The sequence below is a fragment of the Pteropus medius genome, unplaced genomic scaffold (assembly GCF_902729225.1).
Source record: "Pteropus medius unplaced genomic scaffold, Ma_sr-lr_union100, whole genome shotgun sequence".
Classification (NCBI taxonomy): domain Eukaryota; kingdom Metazoa; phylum Chordata; class Mammalia; order Chiroptera; family Pteropodidae; genus Pteropus; species Pteropus medius.
In genome coordinates this window covers 3,884,338-3,905,774 of record NW_024344437.1, presented here as the reverse complement: position 1 = coordinate 3,905,774, position 21,437 = coordinate 3,884,338, and the positions used below count along the sequence as shown (strand labels likewise).

General features: G+C 36.9%; 1 protein-coding gene and 1 non-coding gene across 13 annotated transcripts in view; one reads left to right on the top strand and one right to left on the bottom strand.

Moving 5' to 3' along the window:
* Positions 1 to 21,437, top strand: part of NBEA (neurobeachin) — a 629,692-nt gene that overhangs the window by 30,681 nt on the left and 577,574 nt on the right. The gene's annotated exons all lie outside the window — the stretch shown is intronic.
* On the bottom strand, positions 7,694 to 7,812 carry LOC120610710 (5S ribosomal RNA). The gene has a single exon (XR_005654984.1). It is a non-coding gene; the product is annotated as a 5S ribosomal RNA (ribosomal RNA).

The window sequence follows — 21,437 nt, the reverse complement described above, 5'->3', positions numbered from 1 at the left end:
TTATATAGACACACCTCTTGCTTCATGCTTATCAGATATTTTTCAGTGTATACTTGATAAAGTCATGTAACTAAAATATCACACCTCTTATTTTACTATAGAATTAGGGAAATATTGTAAATACTCTAACAAAACAAAACGAGTAAAATTTAGTCCTGCGTTTATTCAATAATTTCTTTATCAGAATAACATTTAAAAGCGGGTTTTGGTCAGTGAGAGGTATTTAATCCATTATTTGTGTTCCCTCACTGACTCAGGGATGACAAAGCTATGTATAAAGTGGGCATAGAAATTAAGTTTGCTATTTTAGTCATTTAAATTAATGCTTTAATAATAAAATAATATTTTAATTAATATTTAACACTTTTATTTAGTTTTGTTAAGCTTAGGTTTTAGAATGTGAATACGGATTTGAGAATTAAAATACATTCAGTAGTGAAAAAAATGGCATAGGTGATAGAGGCTCTGTTCATCCCTTTTGCAAACAAATTAAAGTTGTGACAGAAACAAGGGGGCAGACAGCAGGGATAATCGCCTGAGATCTAGAGGAACAGGAGCACTGCAGCTAGGGAGAGAAATAATCAACCTTCAAGGGCAGAAGGTAGGACGGCTGGAGGACGCAGGGCTGCCGGTCCAAGTGGCTGAGTGGGACGGAGGCTGCGGCAGCGGCAGATGCCTCTTAAAGGGGCCGTGCCCACGAGCAGACTTCCGTAGTGATGGAACTGCTCACTCTGAGCACCAGCACCGGTCGGCTTCACAGGGGCACCAGGGATTTAGGGGGACAATGAGTTATTGGAGTGGGGGCTGAGGTGAGGCTTGTTTGTTATAGAAGTGCCCGGCGATATCCGTTGTTCCTCTGTTGAACTCTCCACCCTCCCAGTGTGTGGATACAACGCTGCTATAGCAGAAACGTCATCAAACTGGATAACAGAAGTCGCCCTGCCCAGAGGATTCCCCGAAACTCCGCCTCCCTCAGCTTGTGACCCTACCCAAGCCACATCCAGGTGTATCCTCCGGGAGTCAGGTGCTCCTTGCTGGGCAGCGCCTAGATTCACACTGGAGGCAGCTGGCCTCAGTCTCTGGTGTGGCCTCTTGAGGCAACTATAAGCACAGCATCTGTGGATTGCTTGCTGAATCTTAACAGGTGGCCCTGGAGGGGCACAGGCTGGGGCTTAACTTGGCCTGCAGCTGAACCCCTCTCATGACTGTGCCACTGGACACCTGCTTCACAAATCCACACTAATAAGACTGGGAAACTTAGGAACTTTCCTTAGTAGGTTGAAACAGACACAGAAAAGCAGCCAAAATGGGAAGACAAAGAAGCAGAAACCATATGAGAGAACAGAGCAGAGATCTAGGAATAATGGAGTCAAGCAATCTAACAGGTGCAGAGTTTAAAACACTGGTTACAAGGATGCTCAATGAACTTAGGGGAGATGTAGATGAATTCAGTGAGAACTTTAACAAAGATAAAAAACAAAGAAATGAAGAACACATTATCTGAGATGAAAAGCATATTAAATGGAATAAATAGGGTGAATAAAGAAGTTCGAATAACCAATATAGAGGATGGGGAAGCCAAGGACACTCAATCAGAATGGCAAGAAAAAGGAAGCCATGACTATAATAATAATTTAAGGAGCCTGTGGGACACAATTAAATGTAAAAATATCTGTGTCATAGGGGTACTTGAAGGGAAAACAAGACGTTGAAGAGCTATTTGAAGAAATAATGATGCCAAACTTTTCTAACCTGGTGAAGGAAATAGACATGTAACCCCAGAAAGCTCAGAGTCCTAAAAAAAGGGAACCCAAAGAGGCCAAGACATCATAATTAAAATGCCAAAACTTAAAAGAGAGCATCTTAAAAGCAGCAAGAGAAAAATAGTTACCTACAAAAGAACACCCATAAGACTGGAAGCTGATTTCTCAAAAGAAACTATGCAGGACAGAAGGGCTTGGCACAAAGTATTCGATGTGATGAAAACCCAGGATCTACAACCGAGAATACTTTATCCAGCAAAGCTATCATTTAGAGTCGAAGGACAGATGAAGAGCTTCCCAGACAAAAATAAGCTAAGGGAATTTATCAACACCAAGCCAGTATTATAGGAAATGTTGAGGGACTTCTTTAAGAAGAAAAAACATGTATCAAAAACGAATAAAGAATGGTAATAACTACATTCTTATCAACAAGTACCTCAAATGGAAAAGAAGTGCTCCAACCAAAAGATAGAGTGGCTGAATGGATAAGAATACAAGGCCCTTACATATGCTGCCTTCAGGAGACTCACTTCAGATTAAAAAACACACACAGACTAAAAGGAAGGGGATGGAAAAAGATACTGCCTTGATGGACCTAGAGGGTATTGCAGTGAACGAAATGGGTCGGATAGAGAAAGACAAATATCGCATGATTTCACGTACATGTGGCATCTAAAGAACAAAATCAACAACAACAACAAAAGCAGAAATAAACTCACAGAAAATATTTTGAGGGATACTAGATGGGAGGAGGGATTGAAAGAGCCAAAAAAGGCAAAGGGACTAAGAGGTACAAATGGATAGTTGCAGAATAGACATAGAGATGTAGAGTGTAGCATGGGGAAGATGGTTAATAATGTTGTAATATGTAAGGGGTAAGTAAGGTACTAGATTTAGTGGGGTGATCACTTTGTGAATTATGTGGCTCTCTGATCACTATATAACTGGTATATTGTATGCCAACTGTAATTGAAAAAAAATTGAATTGTGCAATGTAAATACGAGCAACTCATCTTGTATTTCAATAAAGCCAGAAAAAAAAAAAAGAAAAAAAAATTCAGTACTTAAAAACAAGTTGTATTCGTTTTGACTGAAATACTATTTTACTATTCAGCTAGATGCCTTGAGGTTAATTCTAAGCCATACTTTCACCTCTTCCAGCTCTGCATGTTGTTCTTCCATGGGCATTGCCCACGATACGAGCCTATGTGAACAAGTTGCCTCTTCTGTTAACTTGGTCCAGTGCAATGATTCAGCATGTGTTCGCCATTTATTGAGTGCTTGTTTGTCAGGCACTATGGTGGGTCAAAGCAATTAAATTCATGGTTTTTACCCCGATCACATTAATCCAGTTGTAGACAGATAATGAAACAAAAACAATTATACGTTGACAAATCCTTTCATAAAGCTAGGCACAGGGTACGTGTGCTTTAGGCACAAGGTACATGGAAACTGGGGATGTGCGTTAGAAAATGCTTTCCTTTAGGAAATAACTCCTGAGCAGAATACTATCAGCCCCATCAAGGAGATTAAAAAGGGCATTTCAAGCATGTGCAGAATCTTAGAGGTGAAAAAAACGGCCTTTTCTTTTTTTGCCTGTTTCTCCATCTTTGACTCCTTTTCCATCATGAAAGTTTCTTCGTATTTCTACCCTTCCCTTCCGTTATTCTTTTACCTCCTTTCTTGAAATCTAAGTGCTTTTTTCATTCTCTTAAGTTCAGTGTACCTCAAGATGAGCAAAGAACTTGCCATTCTTGGCATTCTCTAGATGTTTTGCTTCCAGATCACTTTTTAAAATCACTTTCTTTCAGTAATTCCTCTCACTTTGAAATCTATGCCATGCTTGCTTTATCATACTTGTTCCTGTCCTTCTTGCCATTATCTAGTAACCCGTAGGATATTGCTCAAGGACTTTTGTCACCTGGCTCACTGTTTTCCTTCGTAGCTGTTCTTTCTCCTAAACATCATGGGTCATTTCATCTCACAGGTAAATGTCCTCTGTATAGTGGGCCTCTCAGTTTGTGCATGTTCTGACAACTTATATTTTCATGCCACTTTAGCAACCAGTATATAAGGGCAGACATCGAACCTTGGAATCACCAGAACTGTTGTTTTAAAAATTTTGAATGTTTTCATTGCTTATTCCGATACCAACATACCTTTCTATGCTACATTCCTACTAACCTGACTTATGCCCTGATTGAGACATCGGGTTTCTTAAATCTCATTACTTCATTTTTTTTTTTTTTTATCATTCAGATCCAGTTGAATACTGTTTCAGTTAGACACTATGTAAGAATCTTTGGCTTTTTTGACCTTGGCACTCTTAATTTTTGGTAGTCTCATGAAAACATATAGAGGTATGTACTCTATACTAGCTGTATGTCTCCCTGGGGGTAAAAATCGGGGGGTAAAAATCACATAATCATTTTGATTGGGCAATTAGAAACTCATCTTCACTTTTATCTGGCTTCTTAGTGTGTCTCAATAATTTCTTAATGTTTTTAATTTTGATGCATATCCTTTCCGATTTTTTCTAATGCATATGAAGACTTGTGATCAGATGTGGTATGATGAGATACTTTCAGATATTATATAATTGGGAAATACCATGTAATGACCTTCTTTTCCTCATCTAGTTCCCATTCTCAATAATAAAATAATACCCATGACCCCACCCTCCAAGTTGTGACCGAGAGTATTAGTAAGATTGATGAAACTTGAAACTTCCTGTGTTACTTTCCAATCCCATTTTCCTCATCTTCTGTCGAGTAACCGATTTTGTGAATATTGTATTTATTATTCTCTTCATTTTTACATTTTAAAATACATATGTGGTCCTCAACCATTTTATTACTATTTAGTTAAGATTGGAAAAAACAACTTTATAAAATGGAAGCCTATATGTGAATTTTTCAGTTTTTTTTTGGGGGGGAGATTTAATATCATGAGGCTGAATTTATTCATTTGACTATTTCTTAAACCTCACAACACTATGAGATAGATACTGTTATTACTCACACTTTACAGATGTGGAAGCTGAGCACATATGCATGTTTAAGTAACTTGCCAGTAAGTATCATTGTCTAGATTTTAACCCAGGCAGTCTGCCTCCAAGTCCAGACTCTTAACTGTTATACTGTGCTCTCATTCATTAGTAATCAGGGCGATGCAAAATAAACTATGATGCCTGCTGTCCATAGATGTGTCTATATCTTCTTTTTCCCGGTGTATATTTACATGTATTTAAAATACCAACAGCTTATCTGCAGAGGACTGAGAATCAGATGGACAGCAAATTTTTTATCAGCAACATCAGATTCCACAAGACAGTGCACTAATAAAAGGGCTGGGGGAAGATAACTTTGAATCTAGAAATGTCCTGTTCAGACAAATTAACATTGTAGAATAAGATAGAAATAAACTGTTCTGTCCATTGATCATTGCTGAAAGAATTACTAATGATGTGTGTACTCTAGCAAGAAGAGCAATGGACTGAGATAAAGTAGGGGGTACAGATGTGATGATGCATATTGAAAGCAGCAAAACATGTTAAATCTGAATATAGTTTAAAAATTCCATGGGAGTTAGAAGAGAAACAGGTGTAGAGGAGAATGAAATAGTAAGCTGTGGTTCTGGTCCTGTTTGGGAGAAGGATAAATAGATATACTTGCTAACATTAGATTTGCCTAGGAAAACAATAACATAATAAAAAAAATACCACCTATAATTTACTAAGCATTTAGTATGTATCAGATACTTTGTAAACATTTTACATGGATTATAAAACAGAATTTTTTCTATCTATAATCTACCTGTCTGTGTGTAAGCAAGTGCTTCATGCCTTTATTTCCCTCCCTTTTAGACAACCACTCTTAATTTTGCATTCCAGTTCTCTATCAAGCTGCTACTCTGAGGAGGATATCTCTCTGCCTCTGCCTCTTGTTGGATATTAGGCTCGTAAAGTGTGTTTCTTGTCTGAAGAAATGATTTTCAGCTGTCCAGATTGGTTCAGTATTGTCTGTTCTGGTTATTTTGTAGCACACTAAGCATTTGTACCTAGCACCAGGTAAGCTAGGCTCCGTTCAAAGTCAATGTCTCTTTCCTTTCAAGATGCAGGGCTACTAGCATCAGTCTGATTTGCCAGCTGTAATCAGGGCCTTCCTACTAGGCAGTTTGCCATATGGCCAGCTGCAGTCTCTGTATCTCTTGTAGGCCAACAGAACAGTGCTTAATGGCATTTTGTGCCTCAGAAGGTGCAAGAGGAACTTGTCCAGGTTCCGCCCATCTATCTCTGTGTTGTTGCAGTGCCCCCATCACTACTCATTTCATGGGACTAGGTCACCAACCTAAGACATGGGGATATCTGCGTGTCGATTCCAGTTACTTCTGAATTTGAGAGTTTTGATGGGCATCAGCATGCCCTGCTCTAATGCCCTACTCAAACAGGACGTTGTCTATTCACCTTGGGACTGCCATCCACAAACCAAGCAGCTCTTTGTTGGTCAGTCAAGAACTGCTTTTATAGGTCACTGTCCAAGTGACAGTAGAATCCAGTAGCTCCTCACACAGTTCGAGTCAGTCCTGGGGGAAGAGAGGCTGCCTGCTCCTTAGAATCTCCTTGCATTCTCCAGGCAGCACAATCCTTTGTAAATCGTATCATTTTATTATATTCCTCTTCTGGGCACTACCACCCTTATTAGAGTGTTTTTCTGACATCATCCTAGATAGTATGGCTGTTTCAGGTTTTAATATCATCTCATGTCCTGTAGTCAGAGTGGTAGCTTCAATTAATAATGTCCAATAGCAAGGTAGTAAATGTCCCTGAGGTGTAAATTCTCTAGTCCAGAGTTCTAGTAGTCTTTGCTGGGAGGCAAACCCTCGGCCTTTTGCCATAAACCTTACAAGCCCTAGTCTCCGCTCCACATAGGGTGGCACACAGAGAATCTGCCCCTGCCAGCACTCCAGCTTCTATTCTGTATGTGCGGGTTTAGGCAATCTTACTGGTTCCTATTTAGCATGTGCAGTTATTATTTGGAGGGTGGATTTATATGCCTTCTGTTTTACCATACTAGGTAGGAGGAATGTTTCCCAGTTAGATGCAGTGCCCTTCCCCATAATACAGTCAGGTGAAAGAGACTGGAGCACTTCACATAAAGCCTGTTCAGATACACCCAATTCTCCTATAAACCTTTACCTTAATTCTGTCAATTCTTACATTCCTAATTGTAGCTTCTAATAGAACTTGGTTTTATAATACTAGGTAGGGGTTAGTGTTCGTCAGCCAGACAAAATATCCATTCTCATAAATATTTGGGTAAAGTTGATGTAACTTCTTTACATAATACCTGCTTAAACATTCTAACTTTTATATATGCTATCCAATATATTTTCCTTCTTTTAGTCTAATTATAGCTCAAGTCAGGGCTTCACCATAGGTTTTGGTACCACAGTTCATGGAACGCCTATTATAAAGTCCTAGAAACTTCTCTTTTTTACCCACTTAATATATTTACTATGATGCAAAAGGCTTTAGGTCCCCAGTGAGAGACTGAGGCAAGGGACCCTGTCCTTTTGTCAGTATTTATTTTGATTACTCTAATAACTTTCTCATGGTATTTCTGGTCAGGTTTCTCATTGTAATCTCTGCCTTTGGGCTTTAAAATTTTTTTCAAACTGAGGTAAACAGTAGATTTGTTTGGGGCCCTTTAATGTTGGTGAACAGGGTGGGGGTTCTTTTTCCTACCCAACTTTTGGATACTGTATTAAAACCTCTGTTTTAACCCTATCAGTGTCCATTTTATTCATCCCATTTCTTTTTAAAAATTTATTTTTAATTTTTTAATTTTTTTAGGCAAGGCAACCCTTGGTTGACCTCGCAGATTGCAAGGACCTCGTCAGCTTACAATCTCTTATTTTTTTATTTTTTATGCCTATAGCACCTAGTCTTCCTAGGTGGTCTCCCATCCAAGTAGTAACCAGGCCCTACCCTGCTTAGCTTCTGAGATCAGACGGGATCAGGCTTGTTCAGGGTGGCATGGCTATAGACAAAATTTTATTTTTCAGTACAGTTGACATTCAGTGTTGCTTTGTTAGTTTACAAAGTGATACCTGGTAAGTGTAGTACCCACCTGGCACCATACATAGTTGTTATAATATTATTGAATGTATTTCCTATGCTGTACTTCACATCCTCGTGACTATTTTTTACCTACCAATTTATACTTCTTAATCTCTTCACTTTTTTCACCCAGTCCCACAGCCCCCCTCCCATCTGGCAACCATCATTTTGTTTTCTGCATCTATGAGTCTGTTTCTGTTTGGTTTATTTTGTCCTTTAGGTTCCACATATAAGTGAGATCATATAGTATTTGTTTTTCTCTGACCTATTTCACTTAGTATAGTAGCCTTTAGGTCCATCCATGTTGTCACAAATGGAAAGATTTCATTCTTTTTATTTAATGAGTAATATTCCTTTGTATAAATGTATCACATCTTCATCCATACGTCCATTAGTGGGCACTTACATTGCTTTCATATCTCGGCTATTGTAAATAATGCTGCAGTGAACATAGGGGTTCATAGATCCTATCAAATTAGTGTTTTAGGTTTATTTGGATAAATGCCCAGAAGTAGAATTGCTGGGTCATAATGTAATTCTATGTTTAATTTTTTGAGAAACCTCCATATTGTTTTCTACAGTGGTTGCACCCATTTGCAGTACCACCAACAGTGCACAAAGGGTCCCTTTTTTCTCCACATCTTTGCCAGCATATGATCATATGATTTGTTGTTTGTTGATTTATTGATCATAGTCATTTTGACAGGTGTGAGGTGATATCTCATTGTGGTTTTCATTGCATTTCTTTGATGATAGTGATGTTGAGCATCTTTTCATATGCCTATTGCCCATCCAGTGTGTCCTCTTTGCTGAGATGTCCATTCATTTTATAACTGTATTGTTTGTTTTTTTGGTGTTGTATGAGTTTTTTATAACTTTTAGATAACCCCTTATCAGATGTATCATTGGCGAATCCCTTCTCCCGTTCAGTAGGTTGTCTTTTCATTTTGTTGTTGGTTTCTTTTGCTGTGTAAATACTTTTCGGTAGTCCCATTCGTTTGTTTATTTATTTTTGTCCCCCTTGCCCTAATAGATATATCAGAAAAAATATTACTGAGTACAATCAGAGAGTTTACTGCCTGTTTTCTTCTAGGAGTTTTATGGTTTGAGGTCTTGCATTCATTTAAGTGTTTAATCCATTTTGAGTTTATTCTGTATGGTGTAAGAAGGTGGTCTAGTTTGATTTTTTTTTTTTTTACATAAATCTGTCCAGTTTTCCCAACACCATTTATTGAATAGACTGTCTTTAGCCCTTTGTATATTCTTGCCTCCTTTGTCATAAATTAGTTGACCCCATAGGAGTAGGTTTATTTCTGGGCTCTCTATTCTGTTCCATTGATCTGTGTGTTTGTTTTTATTCCAGTATCATTCTGTTTTGATACTATAGCAGTGTATTTTGCTACCTGGTAGTGTGATACCTCCAACTTTGTTCTTCTTTCTCAAGATTTTTGTGGCTGTTCGGGACATTTTATGGTTTCATATAAATATTTTAGATGATTTGTTCTAGTTCTGTGAAAAATGTCATTGGTATTTTGATAGGGATTGCATTGAATCAGTAGATTGCTTTGGGTAGTATGGCCATTTTAATGATGTTGATTCTTCCTACCCATCAGCACGATATATGCTTCCATTTATTCGTATCTTTTTCAGTTTCTTTCTTTGATAATACCATTTTCCAAATATAGGTCTTTTACCTCCTTGGTTAAATTTATTCCTAAGTATTTATTGTTTTTGGTGCTGTTATAAACGGGATTGTTTCTTAATTTCTCTTTCTGATAATTTATTATTGGTGCATAAAAATGCAACTGATTTCTGAATATTTTGTATCCTCCTACATTAACTGAATTAATTTATCTGTTCTAATAGTTTTTTGGCAGGATCTTGGGAGTTCTCTGTATATAATATCATGTCCTCTACAAATAACGACAGTTTTACTTCTTCCATTTCAATTTGGATGCCATTTCTTTCTTCCTTCCTCTCTCTCTCTCTCTCTCTCCCTCCCTCCCTCCCTCTCACTTTTTGTTTGATTGCTGTGGTTAGGACTTTCTATAATATGTTAAATAAAAGTGATGAAAGTGGACGTCTTGTCCTGTTCTTGATCTTAAAAAAATGCTTTTAGCTTTTCCCATTGAGTATGATGTTAGCTGTGGGTTGTCATATATGGCCTTTATTATGTTGAGGTATGTTCACTCTTTTCCTACTTTGCTGAGAGTTTTTGTCATAAATGAATGCTGGGTTTTGTCAAACGCTTTTTTGCATCTATTGACATGATCATAGGATTTTTATCTTTCAGTTTGTTAATGTGGTGTATCACATTAATCGATTTGTGTATATTGAACCAACCTTGCATCCCAGGAATATATTTCACTTGATCATGATGTATGATGTTCTTAATGTCTTGCTGAATTCGGTTTGCTAATTAATATTTTGTTAAAGATTTTTGCATCTGTGTTTATCAGGGATATTGGCTTGTAATTTTCTTTTTTTGTAACGTCCATCTTTATCTGGTTTTGGAATCAGAGTAATGGTGGCTTTATAAAATGAGCTTGGGAGCCTTTTCTCCTCTTGAATTTTTTGGTATAGTTTGAGAAAGATGAGTGTTAAGTCTCCTTTGAATGTTTGGTAAAATTCACCTGTGAAGCCTTCCAGTCCAGGACTTTTGCTTGTTGGGAGATTTTTTATTATCAATTCATAGTCATTAGTAATCAGTCAATTCACATTTTGTTTTTTTTTTGATTCAGTCTTGGAAGATTGTATATTTCTAGAAATTTTACTATTTCTTCCAGATTGTACAATTTGTGGACATATAATTGTTTATAGTATTTTTTAATAATCCTTGATATTTCTGTGCTATCAGTTGTCACTTCTGTTTCATTTCTGCCTTTTTAAATTTCTTTTTTTTCTTGCTGAATATGTTTAAAGGTATCTTAATTTCATTTATCTTGTCAAAGAACCAGCTCTTGGTTTCATTAATCTTTTATGTTGTTTTTCTTAGACTCTATTTCATTTATTTCTTTTTTGATCTTTATTATTTTTTTCCCTTCTAATCACTTTGAGCCTTGTTTTTTTGTTCTTTTTCTAGGTACTTTAGCTGTAAGGGTAAATTGTTCTTTTGAGATTTTTCTTGTTTCTTGAGGTAGGTCTGTATTACTCTGCCATAGATTTTGGGTCGTTATGTTTTCATTTTCATTTCTTTCAAGATAGCTTTTGATTTCTTTCTTGATCTCATTGTTAACCTGTTCATTGGTTAGTAGCATGCTATTTAGCCTCCATGTGTTTGTATGTTTTCCAGTTTGGTTTTTTTTTTTGTAATTGATTTCTAGTTTCATACTATTGTGGCTGGAAAAGATGCTTGATATGGTTTTGATCTAAATTTATTGAGACTTGTGGCCTAATGTGATTTATCCTGGAAAATGTTCCATGTGCACTTGTAAAGAATGTATGTTTTGCTGCTTCGGGGTAAAATACTCTAAAAGTATCAGTTATATCAGTCTGGTATAATGTATTATTTAAGGCCGCTGTTTCATTGTTAATTTTTGTCTGGAAGATCTATTCATTGTTTTCAGTGGAGTGTTAAACTTTCCTACTATGACTGTTTTACTGTTGACCTCTCCCTTTATGTCTGTCAATATTTCCTTTATGAGCAGTTGCTTCTGTGTTGGGTTTATAAATATTTACAAGGATTATATACTCTTGATGGATTTATCACTTTATTATTATGCGTAATACTCTTTCGTCTCTTAATATTGCCTTCATTTTAAAGTCTATTTTGTCTGATTTAAGTATTGCTCTCCCTGCTTTTTTTGATTTCCACTTGTGTAAAAGATCTTTTACCTTTCCTTTACTTTCAGTGTGTGTGTGTCTTTCCTCCTGAAGAGGGTCTCTTATAGACATCATATATATGGGTCTTGTTTTCTTATCCATTCAGCTACCCTGTGTCTTTTGATTGGATCATTTAATCCTTTCACATTTGAAGTAATTATTGATAGATATGTGGTTGCCATTTTATTGTTCATATTTTTTATCTTTTTTTTTCCTTTCTTTTTAAAGAAGTGTCCCTCTAGCAGTTCCTGTAACACTGGCTTGGTGATGATGCACTCCTTTAGCTTTTTCTTGTCCGGGAAGCTCTTTATCTGTCTTTTGATTCTAAATATCAGCCTTGCTGGGTACAGTAATATTGATTGTAGGTCCTGGCTTTTCATCACTTTGAATATTTCCTGCCAATCCCTTCTGGCCTGCAAAGTTTCTTTTGAGAATTGAGCTGACAGCCTTATGGGAGCTCCCTTTTAGGTAGCTAATTGCTTTTCTCTTGCTACTTTTTAAGATTCTCTCTTTGTCTTTAACCTTTGGTATTTAAATTATAATGTATCTTGGTGTGGGCCTCTTTGGATTCATCTTGTTTGGGACTCCCTCGGCTTCCTGGGCTTGTATGTCTGTTTCCTTTATCAGGTTAGGAAAGTTTTCAGTCATTATTTTTTCAGATAGGTTCTCAATGCCTTACTTTGTTTCTCTCTTCTCCTTCTGGTATACCTATGATGCGACTATTGCTATGCTTGATATTGTCTCAGAGACTTCTTAAATTATCCTGATTTTTAAAAATTCTTTTTCCTTTTTTATGTTTCAATTGAGTATTTTCTGCTACATTGTCTTCCAACTTGCTGATTTGATCCTCTGCTTCACCAAATCTGTTGATTCTTTCTAGTGTATTCTTTTCAGTTATTGTATTCTTCATTTTTGACTTTTTAAAAATGATTCCTATGTCTTATTTTATGCTTACTATCTTTTTATAGAAGTTCTTGCTGAGTCTCTTAGCATCATTATAACCAGTGTTTTGAACTCTGTATTGGGCAGATTGCTTGCCTTTGTTTCATTTAGTTGTTTTCCTTTGTTCTTTCATTTAGGACATGTTTCTTTTTTTTTTTCTTCATTTTGGCTGCATCTCCATGTTTGTTTCTATGTATTGAGTAGATATGCTACATTTCCTGGTCTTTGCTAGGTTGCTTACATAGTAAGTGTCCTGTGGGGCCCAGTGGCTCTGTCTGCCTGCTCACTTAAGCCGGGTTCTCCAGGAGTGTTCCAGGAGTGTGTGGGTTGTGTGTGCCCTCCTGTTGTAGTTGAGTCTTAATTGCTGTTGGCACCTCAGTTGGTCGGATTGACCCTCAGGATGATTGGCTGTGAGGTTTGGCCATGACCATAGTATATGAGCTGCTCTTTGTGGGCTGACCCCACTGAGCAGCATTTTCCACAACAGGCTCTGGTGCTTGCTGAGACTACCCTTTGGATGTGCTGTTTGTGAAGCAAATTGGGTGGTGCTCTTGTGTGATCTGAAGCTAACCACTTGATGTATTGGTTCTGGGTACTCTTTGGAGGGGCTCTGGTGCAGGCCAAGGCCAACAGTAATGTAGCAGATCTATCCAATACATAGAAACAAACACGGAGAGGGAGCTAAAATGAAGAAAAAAAGAAACATGTCCCAAATAAAAGAACAGGAGAAAAGCTATCTGTGACTGTCTTAGGATTAGCTGACATTGGTAGCTGCCTGTGCTCCTGTGCTGTGCCAGGAGACGTGTGAGGAAGTCTGTACTGGGAACCGAAGCCAGCTGCCTCTAGTACTGGGCCTGGGGCCACTGAAGCACAGGGGACCCCCTAGGCTTGCCACTGCTATGGGCTGTGAGTAAGGCTTATGTGCTGAAAGAGCCTTGGGTGGTATGTGTGAAACTCCAGGGAGTTTCCAGGGTTGGGCAGTTGACGTTACCTGGTTAACACAGATTTAGATTTGGTGTCAGTTCTGAGTCTGGAGCCACTCAGTAAGAGGCACATGCATACCGAGGGCAGCCTCCATCTGCATGGGGCCTGTGGACCTTTGAGAGAGTTTAGGAAAGTCTGCATCATAGGCCATGGCTATCTGCCTGTTGCTGAAAGAGCCTCAGGTGGTGCATGGACCGAGGCTGGCTATTTGCTGCCAAGAGAGCCTCTGGAGGTGTGCGAGCTGGCTGGGCAGCCTGTGCTGAAAGAGCTTCTGGTGTTGTACAAATTTGGCGGTGTGGGGACTCAGGGAGTAATCAGGGTGGAGCAAGTGGTATTCACCAGGCTAATGCAGATTCATATTTGGACGTGTGTGTGAGAGAGAATGCTTGTATGTGTGACAGGCTCAACACAGAAAAGATGGCACCTGTCTCCCGGCGGTGTCGGAGGAGGACTCAGCAGTTTGACAATGGTGGCTGTCCCTCCAGCCCTCACCCAGAAGCCACACAATTCAGTCTCTACCTGTATGTCTCTGGAACCGCCAGAGCCCAGGGTGAGTGCTTGTGAGCAAGGATTGTCTGGTGCATGGACTCTTTAAGAGAATGTCTGATTTCCAGCAGCCTTTAGTCTCACTCAGATGACGTGAATCCTTGATGATTTTCCCGCCAGGATGTTGTCAGGGCTCTTCTTCCTGGCACTGGTGCTCTGGGTTGGGGATCCCAGTGTGGGTTTGGGACTCCACACTCCTCAGGGGAACCTTTGTAGTCGAGATAGCCCTCTTGATTCTGAGCCGGCACTCCTAGGTGTGGGCCCAGCCTGTTTCATGTCTCCACCCTTCCTACCTGTCTCGATGTGGCTTTTTCTGTATGTCCTTAGTTATAGATCTTCTGTTCAGCTAGTCTTCAGGTGGTTCTACAGGTTGATTGCTCTATAATTTAGTCATAATTTTGATGTGGTCATGGGAGAGTGGAGGTGAGTATAGCATTTATCTACTCCATCATCTTGACTGGAATCCCATCCCATATCTTAATAACCATATTTTGGTTTAGGCTGGCACCAAGGCTTTAGACCCTAGCAGTCTCAGATTGTTATAATTTAATCATGAATTGGATAATTCGAACTTATCTGCAAGGGCTTGTCTATTTTTTCTTTTTTTAATTAACATAAAATTCACATTACATATAGTTTACTGTCATAACCATTTTAAAGAGTACAATTCAGTGGCTTTTAGTATATTGTTGTACAACCATCACCATTATCTAATTCCAGAACATTTCTGTCACCTCCAAATGAAACTCTGTAACTCTCAATCTCCCATTCCTCCACCCCCAGGCAGTCACTAATCTACTAATTGTCTCTATGAATTTGCTTATTGTAAATGGAACTATACAATATGTGGTCTTTTGTGACTGGCTTCTTTCACTTAGCATGTTCGGGCTATTTTTTTCTCCTTCTCTTAGTCCTGGGGAGTAGCTCTTCAGTGCGGCAAGCAGAAAGCCTGGGGTGTTTGTAAGGGTCCTTCCTTTGTAAGTCTCTGAACTACAAGATTTGTTTCACTGTTTCCGTGGGTATGTTAAAATTTATGTTTAGATTCTCAGCCTTTCAGCTGTTTCTTTTACAGTGGCCATTTGCCTTGAGCGGAAAAATAGCTCCAGTACTGGGCTTACTTCTCTGAGCTTTCTTCCTTTTTGGATTTGGCTTTGCACTTGCTTGTTCTATTGTTAGCTTTCTGATGTTGTCAAATACTGTTTTCATATTTTGTCCATCTTGCATAATTCCCAATGGGAGCACAATGGAATTGGGTTCTGTATATTTTGCTAACAGACTAAATTCATTTATTCAACCAGTATTTATAAAATGCAAATATGTGCCAGGTGCTAGATGTAAAACAGTGTACAAGCAGACAAAAGTCTCTGCTCTCATGGAGGTGACATACTAGGTATAGGTGGTATAAAGTAAACACCTAAAATATATTATATGTCAGAATAGAAACACCTAAAATATATTATATGTCAGAATAGAAACTTCCCATGGAGAAAATAAGGTTAGAAAGAAAGATAGAAGGAGTTCTGGGTTTTAATTGTTTTAAGTAAAGTAGTTTACGGATGGCCTCATTGATAAGGTGACATTTGAAGAGAGACCTGAAAGGGGAGAGCCATGTGGATATGCCGGGGGGTGAAGGGGTGGGGTGTGGTGTGTGGCGGGGAGACCATGGCAGGCAGAAGGAACAGCAAGCAGGCATGAATGAGTGGAGAGTGTCAAAGCAACTGTATGGCTGGAGAAGAAGTGAGGTTGGTAGATTAGACTTGAGAGATGGAGGATGGGCAGATCATGTTGATTGCAAATCAAGTATGAGTTTGGTTTTTATTGCAGCTGAGTTGAAAAGCCATTGGAGTGTTTTGAGCAGAGGACAGATATGATCTGCTTAACGCTCACATCAGTCCTGTTAAAACCGGTCCTGAGAATAAGCCCTAGGCTGGTTGGAGAGATATGGAGAAACCATTCAAGAGATTCTTTCAGTATACCAGACAGGAGGTATATTTTCAGATAACGGTGATAGCAGAACAAGTAGTAAGAATTGATGAGATTCTTGAAAGCACAGCTAACTGGATTTGCTAGCCATTGGCTGGGACATGTGAGAAAGAGAAGAGTCCATGATCAACTCTGAAACTTTTGGCCTAACTGGGAGGATAGAACGTTTGTCGTTGACTGAAACTGGAAATTTGCTAGAGGTCTAATATAGAGATGGGATGGGAAGATGAGGAATTTGTTCTTGGCTCTGTTAAACGTTAGGTGTCTATTACTCATATAAGAGGAGATGACAAGAAATCAGTTGGATATATGAGGCTGTGAATAGTCAGAGCCGAAGATACACAGTTGTGAGTCAGTAATATCTAGTTGATATTAAAAGCCATGAGATCTTATGAAGTCATCTGAAGTGAGTATGGACAGAGAAGCAATACAAGTACTGGGACCAGGGACAATTCAAATTTTGTTAAATCTTCGAAATGAGGATTCCATAGAGTAAAGAAATAGTCTGTTGGCTGAAGGGCGAGGCAGAGTCAATGATTATTTTTTTTTTTTTTAAAGATGGGGTGGATTTTGGTGTGTTTGTGTGTGGATGGGAATGATTCAGTTGAGGAAATGAGAAGTTAACTGCCAAGTCATGAATTTGGTAAGTGGCAGAATTGGGATTTGATCCTAAGTTAGCCTGGCTCCAAAGATTTGTGTTGTGATCAATTATGGGTCAGTAAAAACCACTTTTTACATAGCATTTAAAAATAAAACAGTGATTATTTATTTAGCCTTGTGCTAGGGAATTGTTCCTTTTTTTTTTTGGATAGGTGTCACCCTCAGTATCTCCCTGGAACTCCATCATATTCCTTTAATAAGCTTTATTTCTGATAGGAAACTTGATAAATATCCATGTTATATAAAAAAGAGAAATTGTATAAGGAGGGGACTGCTTAGGAATCAGAGTGGAACCAGACGTGGAAGGCTGAACGGCATCAGGTTTGCTGCTGGTGCTGCACCTCGGGGATGGGTTATTTTTGAGGAAGAATTGGCATGAAGTCCTTTATCAAAAAGGCTACAGGACTATATAATTGAAAGCTCTAAAAATGTAAATATTATTTTAAACTTGGTTTTGAATATACTAATATCACCAAAGCTATATTAAATACTTGTTTAATAGATATAAAGTAGTTTCAAATATTTCAGTGTATACTATATAGGTGCTGCTAATGGAGGGGTTATTAAGACAGATTTGGGTCATATTTTTTAGGGACTTTTTAGTGTAGTGTTTATATGTAACCCCTGATACTGAGAGTTTTATACCCTTTTCCCCCAGAAATGTACGTCCTTTTGTGATTATAAAAGATTTTCTTCTTAGAAAATTTATAGAATTGGAAAATATCTAAAGATAAAAAAAGATTTATAAACCCACAACTCAGAGATACACTTTGAGAAGCATTTAATTCCTTTTCTCTCTATAAGTTTATTAGCAGAGATTGAACACAAGTCTTATAAGACAAGTCTACTGATTTGCTATATCTCACTTTTAATTTTCAGATTCTTTTCTCTTTTTGTTTGAGGGTTGTGTATATTATTACTTTTTTCTCCTAGGAATCATATTATAGATTTATTTAGTGAATTTACAGGTTTTCTGTTTTCTATCCAATGGAACTCTGCTTTTACATTTATAATTTTTTTCTTATAACTTACTTGGGCTTACATTTAAAAAAATTTTCCCAACTTTTTTAGTTAAATGCTTGATTTATTTACTTTTATTCCTTTTTTCTTCTTAATGAAATCCTTTTCAAGTAGGAATGCCTTCTCATTAGGATATAAACAGTCCTCTGAGAAGTCACATTGCTGTCCTGGTTGTTATTAATAAAAAACTTTATCTCAAGTTATTTTTACCCTTTGAGGCATGAGATTCTATATAACAGTTTGTTGCATACATCACAGTCTTCTCAGTATAGATTGTAGTACTTTGCATCCTAGAACCAGAAGATCTCAGAGATCATAATAAAGATGTGGACTCATAAACCAGGACTCAGAGGATAAATAAACTGATGTACCTAACATACTAAACTAATGTACTTCTGTCCATAGGTTCTAGCAGAGGTCTAGTTTTCTTTCCAAATTACTCCTTTGGGTCTGATCAGTACTTCTGTAAGAAGCTATTGCAGGATTTCAGACAATAAATTCAGATAATTCAGATCATTTAGATATTCAGATAATTGATAAATAAAAATTAATTTAGTAAAAAAGTTGAAAATATGAATATTATGATCTAAGTGCTCTTTTAGGAAGATGAATTTGGCAATGGTATTCAATGGTGACTTGAAGCAGGAAGGTATCATAAGGAGGCCAAAAAGAAGAATTTTGAAATTACTTGATATGGTAGCCAGAGAAAATGAAGAAGGTTTGAGTATGAGATAAGTAAGGAAGAAATATTAGCGCTTGATAATTGGAATGGAGAAAAAAGCCCGAGTCAGGTAATGTGAAGGCGTCAAGTTTTTATGACAGGGCACAGGGTAATTATGGAGAAAGTTTTAGTTTAGGAAGATAGTTTTATTTATTTTTAATTTATAATGTGGTGCAGATGGATTTTAGGGAGGGAATAAATTTTTCTCTACCCTTCTAGGTTCTTTTGATTGGTCTAATAATTAAATTGACATGATAGAAATTAATAAGAGGAAATAGCCAAATTTAATTACATGCATATGTACAGAACTGCACATATGTGAGTCAGAGGCACCATCTACAGGAGAGGTTCAGAGACAGAAGGATAAAATGAGGTATAGAGGACATACTGAGTCGTGGAATGAAGGCGCCAGTGAGCAGAAAGGCAGTTTGCAGGACAATGAGAAGAGTATATATTTAGTAATTAGAAGTTTTTCCTTCTCTATACATTGTTCATAAAAAGGTTATCACTGATAATAGCTCATATTATGGGCAAGGCCAATTTGAATTCCTTAAAAGGGAGAGGTGAAAGTTTCTCGAGCCCCCAGGATCTCAGTGGTTGTGTGCCCAGTGGCCTTCAGGGGAAGATAATGCACATGCCAAAGCATTACATTATTAGGCCTGTTCCTGAGGCCTTCAGGATGATGATTATTTTAAGAAATTGACGTTTTGAGGGATATATATCATGTTATATATATACATTCTTACTGCTAAAAGTCAACTCTTAGGTTTAGTTAAAACTTTATTCTTGCATTTTTAAACTTTTCATTCATAATATAGGTTCTGTTATTTTCATGGGAAGCAAATTATAAAGAAAGGTATGGGAGAGATAAGCCTGTTAAAACCTTTATATAGTTCAAGAAGATTGTATAATTATGGATATTTTAGGTAGTAACTGACTACCGATAATCTATGACTTGGATTAATACATTTTAATAATTGTTTATTTTTGTAAAACTAACCTAGTTGTGCATGTAATTATTGAGTTTTTAAAAAATGCCCGAGTTCTAGAATTCTAAGATAATTTAATCATGTAAGACATGAATAACTGGTAAGAAAACAAAATGAAAATGATTACTTCCTACTTCTTTTTACTTAGATGTTTTATTTTTTTCCCCACAAAGTAAAGCTTTATTGCACTCATTACATATATGAACAAAATTTACTTTAAACATGTAGGTGTTCATTTTTGTAATATGCTTTCAGTTGTTTGTGAGATTCGTTGGAATCCTTAAAAAGCAAATACCAAAAACCAACTCACAGTGTATATAACTACTTTTCATTCTTTTTCAATATTAGTTTAATTTTTCTTTTATGTGTACTAAAGTGTATTATTCTGTATAACTGATGTCATTAAATAATATAATGTTATTTAATTCAAGTCATGTGATCTAAAAAAAACAAAATCATGAGAAAAAAGCCTTAATATTATGAAAATCGAGAATCATTATAATTGCAAAAATATTTTAGAATTTCAGTTATTCATTTTAAAACTTCATATATACATATATATATATATATATATATATATATATATATATATATATATAAAAGACCTTTATTCTAAAAATTCTTTGTGGTCTGTTAGAGAACTTATATAATAACCTTATTTTAGTAACAGTATATTTAACAGCGATGTATGTTAGTTTTTAAAAATATATAACCTTTGATTATCTTTTATTCATCCATTTAAAAGTCATCATTTGTTACAGTTACATTTAAATTGAATAACTAAAGTTATATTTTTGTATTAAAACAGTCAACTCTGAATGACCTCAGATATTAAAGTATTATTTATAATTAGAATTTAAAAGATTAGAAATGAAATACTGTCATTTTGTGAGTTAGACTTTGATATGATTGATTCCATAAAATTTCTTTGTAAATAGATACTGCCATATGTGTATATGTGTGTGTCTGTGTGTGTATATATGCACACATGCAAATATGAAATCAGGGTTATTGTGAATGGATTTTAAAGTTTTATAATGAAAAGTAGTTTGTTTTAGAATCTAAGTATTAATCTATCTAATTGGGAAATATGCTTTGTAGTACAGTTATGTACCACCTAATGTCGTTTTGGTCAACAATGGATGGTATATATGTGGTCCAATAAGATTATAATGGAGTTGAAAAATTCCTGTCACCTAATGATGTCATAGCCTGTGACTTAAAGGATTTGCCAAGGATGAGGGGGTCGCAAAAATCAACAAAGCTTTGTTGAGATGATAACTGTAACACATAGCTGCAACTGCAGAATAAGAAGAACCTCCCAAGAAAACTCACAGAGAAAGGGTTAGCAGAAGCTTTTTCAGACTTGAACAAGCTCCTTAAAAAGCTTGAAAACATGGACCCCCAACACGAAAAGATTTTCATTAATAGAGAGGAATATTCATGAGGCATTATTTGTTACAAGCAAATCTATGATGACAAAAAGAAACCAAACAAATTAGCATAGGTATATTTCTGAAGAGAGTGACAACTCCTCAAGAAGAGCCTCAGGCAGGCCCTTTAGGAGGTGTTCCAGAAGGAGGCATTGTTATAGGAGTTGACAGCTCTATGGTGTTATTGCTCCTGTGGGACAAGATGTGGAGGTGGAAGACAGTGATACTGATGATCCTGTCCCTGTGTAGGCCTAGGCTAATATGTGTGTTTGTGTCTCAGTTTTTAACCAAAAAGATTAAAAATAATTTAAAAAAAAATTAAAATAGAAAGCTTATAGAATAAAGACATAAAGAAAATACTTTTGTATAGCTGTGCAATGTTTTTTAAGCTAAGTATTATTACAAAAGAGTAGAAAAGTTAAAAAAAAGTTCATAAATAAAAAGGTTATAGTA